Consider the following 5,386-nt stretch of genomic DNA (forward strand, 5'->3'; position numbering starts at 1 on the left):
CCTCTGGAATAGGAAGGACCGGGGTCGGTCTTACTGGCGCTACGGGTGGCATTGCCTGTTGAAACTGATACCTACCTGCCAAAGGTCTACGACAGGGTTCGCAGGCCCAAAAGCTGGACAATTCTTTTCCGTCAGAAATGCTACTTAGGTAGGTACATCTGCGGTATCGAGAAGCTATAGGAGGAGTGAAAGTTGCTAGACTAAATTTCAACCATAGGGAGCAGATTGTATCAGAACCAATCCAACTTGCATCCCTCCCAAAAGAACCGGCCATCCGAGCGTAGAAGCAAGTGCGAAATAAAAGTAACGATGCGCTTCTCGATACCGCAGATGTACCTACCTAAGTAGCATTTCCGACGGAAAAGAATTGTCCAGCCTTTGGGCCTGCCATTTCTGGCGTAGACCTTTGGCAGGTAAGTATCCATTTCAACAGGCAGTGCCACCCGTGGCGTCAGTAAGACCGCCCCCGGTTTTTGCCATTTCAGAGGGGTTTCTTGCTGTAAAAATCAGTAAATTTGCAAGCGCAATATCTTAAAAACCAGTGGAAATAAAGTGTATATATTAAAGCTTATTGAATTTGTCTTGGAACGCACTATCAACTCAGGTCTTCAAAAAAAATAGTTCCATTTGAAAAACCGAACTTGACCATCGTATCTTTTAAAATAATAATCGGAAACAAAATTCGTTCGCGCTAATAAATGGGCCCCCTCGAACCATGCAATTCCCTATTTTTTTTATATTTTTATCGACAATACTTTAAGAGATATCGCGCTGTCCACTCCTTAGTGGGACACCCTGTAGAGAAAAATAGGTAAATAAATTAGAGGAAAAAATAGGTAAATAAACAGAGAAAACAAATGAGGTAAATAAATAGAGATCAATAGGTAAATAAATAGAGAAAACAAAGAGGTAAATAAATAGAGAAAAATATAGGTAAGTAAATAGAGAAGAATAGGTAAATATATGAGAGGAAAAAATAGGTAAGTTAACAGAGAAAAAATAGGTAAATAAATAGAGAAAAAGTGGTAAATAAATAGAAAAAAATATGTAAATAAATAGAGAAAACAAATGAGGTAAATAAATAGAGAACAATAGGTAAATAAATAGAGAAAAAAATATGTAAATAAATAGAAAAATGTAAATAAGGAGAGAAAAATAGGTAATTAACTAGAGAAAACAAAGGAGGTAAATAAATAGAGAAAATAGGTAAATACATGAGAGAAAAAAATAGGTAAATAAATAGAGAAAAGAAAAGAGGTACATAAATAGAGAAGCATGGGTAAATAAATAGAGAAAAAATAGGTAAATAAATTAGAGAAAAAAGTAGGTAAATAAATAGGGAACAAATAGGTAATGAAGTAGAGAAAACAAAGGAGGTAAATAAATAGAGAAAAATATAGGTAAATATATAGAGAAAAATAGGTAAATGAATTAGAGGAAAAAATAGGTAAATAAACAGAGAAAAAATAGGTAAATAAATAGAGAAAAAATTGTTAAATAAATAGAAAAAAGAGGTAAATAAATAGAAAAAAATGTAAATAAAGTGAGAAAACAAAGGAGGTAAATAAATAGAGAAAATAGGTAAATACATGAGAGAAAAAAGTAGGTAAATAAATAGAGAAAAGAAAAGAGGTAAATAAATAGAGAAAATGGGCAAATAAATAGAGAAAAAATAGGTAAATAAATTAGAAAAAAGTAGGTAAATAAATAGAAAAAAATAGGTAAGTAAATAGAGAAAACAAAAGAGGTAAACAAATAGAGAAAAATAGGTAAATAAATAGAGAAAAAAATACTTAAATAACTAGAGAAAAAATAGGTAAGTAAATAGAGAAAAAAGAGGTAAATAAAGAGGGAAAATAGGTAATTAACTAGAGAAAACAAATGAGGTAAGTAAATAGAGAAAAATAGGTAAATAAATAGAGAAAAATAGGTAAATAAACTAGAGAAAAAATAGGCGTATAAATAGAGAAAAATAGCTAAATAAATCAAAGAAAAAAGGTAAATATAAAAAATAGGTAAATAAATTAGAGGAAAAAATAGGTAAATAAACAGAGAAAAAATAGGTAAATAAATAGAGAAAAAATTGTTAAATAAATAGAGAAAGAATAGGTAAATAAATTAGAGAAAAAAGTAGGTAAATAAATAGGGAACAAATAGGTAATGAAGTAGAGAAAACAAAGGAGGTAAATAAATAGAGAAAAATATAGGTAAATATATAGAGAAAAATAGGTAAATAAATTAGAGGAAAAAATAGGTAAATAAACAGAGAAAACAAATGAGGTAAATAAATAGAGAACAATAGGTAAATAAATAGAGAAAACAAAGAGGTAAATAAATAGAGAAAAATATAGGTAATTAAATAGAGAAGAATAGGTAAATATATGAGAGGAAAAAATAGGTAAGTTAACAGAGAAAAAATAGGTAAATAAATAGAGAAAAAGTGGTAAATAAATAGAAAAAAATATGTAAATAAATAGAGAAAACAAATGAGGTAAATAAATAGAGAAATATATAGGTAAATATATAGAGAAAATAGGTAAATAAATTACAGGAAAAAATAGGTAAATAAACAGAGAAAAAATAGGTAAATAAATAGAGAAAAAATTGTTAAATAAATAGAGAAAGAATAGGTAAATAAACTAGAGAAAAAATAGGCGTATAAATACAGAAAAATAGCTAAATAAATCAAAGAAAAAAAGGTAAATAGAAAAAATAGGTAAATAAATTAGAGGAAAAATACGTAAATAACTAGAGAAAAATATGTAAATAAATAGAGAAAACAAATGAGGTAAATAAATAGAGAAAATAGGTCAATAAATGAGAGACAAAAATAGGTAAATAAATAGAGAAAAGAAAAGAGGTACATAAATAGAGAAGCATGGGTAAATAAATAGAGAAAAAATAGGTAAATAAATTAGAGAAAAAAGTAGGTAAATAAATAGGGAACAAATAGGTAATGAAGTAGAGAAAACAAAGGAGGTAAATAAATAGAGAAAAATATAGGTAAATATATAGAGAAAAATAGGTAAATAAATTAGAGGAAAAAATAGGTAAATAAACAGAGAAAACAAATGAGGTAAATAAATAGAGAACAATAGGTAAATAAATAGAGAAAACAAAGAGGTAAATAAATAGAGAAAAATATAGGTAATTAAATAGAGAAGAATAGGTAAATATATGAGAGGAAAAAATAGGTAAGTTAACAGAGAAAAAATAGGTAAATAAATAGAGAAAAAGTGGTAAATAAATAGAAAAAAATATGTAAATAAATAGAGAAAACAAATGAGGTAAATAAATAGAGAACAATAGGTAAATAAATAGAGAAAAAAATATGTAAATAAATAGAGAAAAAAGGTAAATAAATTAGAGGAAAAAATAGGTAAATAAACAGAGAAAAAATATGTAAATAAATAGAGAAAAAATAGGTAAATAAATAGAAAAAAGAGGTAAATAAATAGAAAAAAATGTAAATAAAGTGAGAAAACAAAGGAGGTAAATAAATAGAGAAAATAGGTAAATACATGAGAGAAAAAAGTAGGTAAATAAATAGAGAAAAGAAAAGAGGTAAATAAATAGAGAAAATGGGCAAATAAATAGAGAAAAATAGGTAAATAAATTAGAAAAAAGTAGGTAAATAAATAGAAAAAAATAGGTAAGTAAATAGAGAAAACAAAAGAGGTATACAAATAGAGAAAAATAGGTAAATAAATAGAGAAAAAAATACTTAAATAACTAGAGAAAAAATAGGTAAGTAAATAGAGAAAAAAGAGGTAAATAAAGAGAGAAAAATAGGTAATTAACTAGAGAAAACAAATGAGGAAAGTAAATAGAAAAAATAGGTAAATAAATTAGAGGAAAAAATAGGTAAATAAATAGAGAAAAGAAAAGAGGTACATAAATAGAGAAGCATGGGTAAATAAATAGAGAAAAAATAGGTAAATAAATTAGAGAAAAAAGTAGGTAAATAAATAGGGAACAAATAGGTAATGAAGTAGAGAAAACAAAGGAGGTAAATAAATAGAGAAAAATATAGGTAAATATATAGAGAAAAATAGGTAAATAAATTAGAGGAAAAAATAGGTAAATAAACAGAGAAAACAAATGAGGTAAATAAATAGAGAACAATAGGTAAATAAATAGAGAAAACAAAGAGGTAAATAAATAGAGAAAAATATAGGTAATTAAATAGAGAAGAATAGGTAAATATATGAGAGGAAAAAATAGGTAAGTTAACAGAGAAAAAATAGGTAAATAAATAGAGAAAAAGTGGTAAATAAATAGAGAAAAAGTGGTAAATAAATAGAAAAAAATATGTAAATAAATAGAGAAAACAAATGAGGTAAATAAATAGAGAAATATATAGGTAAATATATAGAGAAAATAGGTAAATAAATTACAGGAAAAAATAGGTAAATAAACAGAGAAAAAATAGGTAAATAAATAGAGAAAAAATTGTTAAATAAATAGAGAAAGAATAGGTAAATAAACTAGAGAAAAAATAGGCGTATAAATACAGAAAAATAGCTAAATAAATCAAAGAAAAAAAGGTAAATAGAAAAAATAGGTAAATAAATTAGAGGAAAAATACGTAAATAACTAGAGAAAAATAGGTAAATAAATAGAGAAAACAAAGGAGGTAAATAAATAGAGAAAAATATAGGTAAATATATAGAGAAAAAAGGTAAATGAATTAGAGGAAAAAATAGGTAAATAAACAGAGAAAAAAGAGGTAAATAAATAGAAAAAAATATGTAAATAAATAGAGAAAACAAAGGAGGTAAATAAATAGAGAAAAATATAGGTAAATATATAGAGAAAAATAGGTAAATGAATTAGAGGAAAAAATAGGTAAATGAATAGAGAAAAAATTGTTAAATAAATAGAGAAAGAATAGGTAAATAAACTAGAGAAAAAATAGGCGTATAAATACAGAAAAATAGCTAAATAAATCAAAGAAAAAAAGGTAAATAGAAAAAATAGGTAAATAAATTGGAGGAAAAAATACGTAAATAACTAGAGAAAAAATAGGTAAATAAATAGAGAAAACAAAGGAGGTAAATAAATAGAGAAAAATATAGGTAAATATATAGAGAAAAAAGGTAAATAAATTAGAGGAAAAAATAGGTAAATAAACAGAGAAAAAATATGTAAATAAATAGAGAAAAAATAGGTAAATAAATAGAAAAAAGAGGTAAATAAATAGAAAAAAATGTAAATAAAGTGAGAAAACAAAGGAGGTAAATAAATAGAGAAAATAGGTAAATACATGAGAGAAAAAAGTAGGTAAATAAATAGAGAAAAGAAAAGAGGTAAATAAATAGAGAAAATGGGCAAATAAATAGAGAAAAATAGGTAAATAAATTAGAAAAAAGTAGGTAAATAAATA

The 5,386-nt window shown here is 24.9% G+C and overlaps 1 long non-coding RNA gene across 1 annotated transcript; it reads left to right on the forward strand.

Annotated features, from left to right (window-relative positions):
- The first annotated feature begins 821 nt into the window (after positions 1-821).
- LOC143378245 (uncharacterized) lies at positions 822-2,015 on the forward strand. The gene is made up of 2 exons (XR_013087920.1): positions 822-1,769; positions 1,817-2,015. It is a non-coding gene; the product is annotated as an uncharacterized LOC143378245 (long non-coding RNA).
- The last annotated feature ends 3,371 nt before the right edge of the window (positions 2,016-5,386 follow it).

This window comes from Andrena cerasifolii, unplaced genomic scaffold (genome assembly GCF_050908995.1).
Source record: "Andrena cerasifolii isolate SP2316 unplaced genomic scaffold, iyAndCera1_principal scaffold1660, whole genome shotgun sequence".
NCBI lineage: Eukaryota > Metazoa > Arthropoda > Insecta > Hymenoptera > Andrenidae > Andrena > Andrena cerasifolii.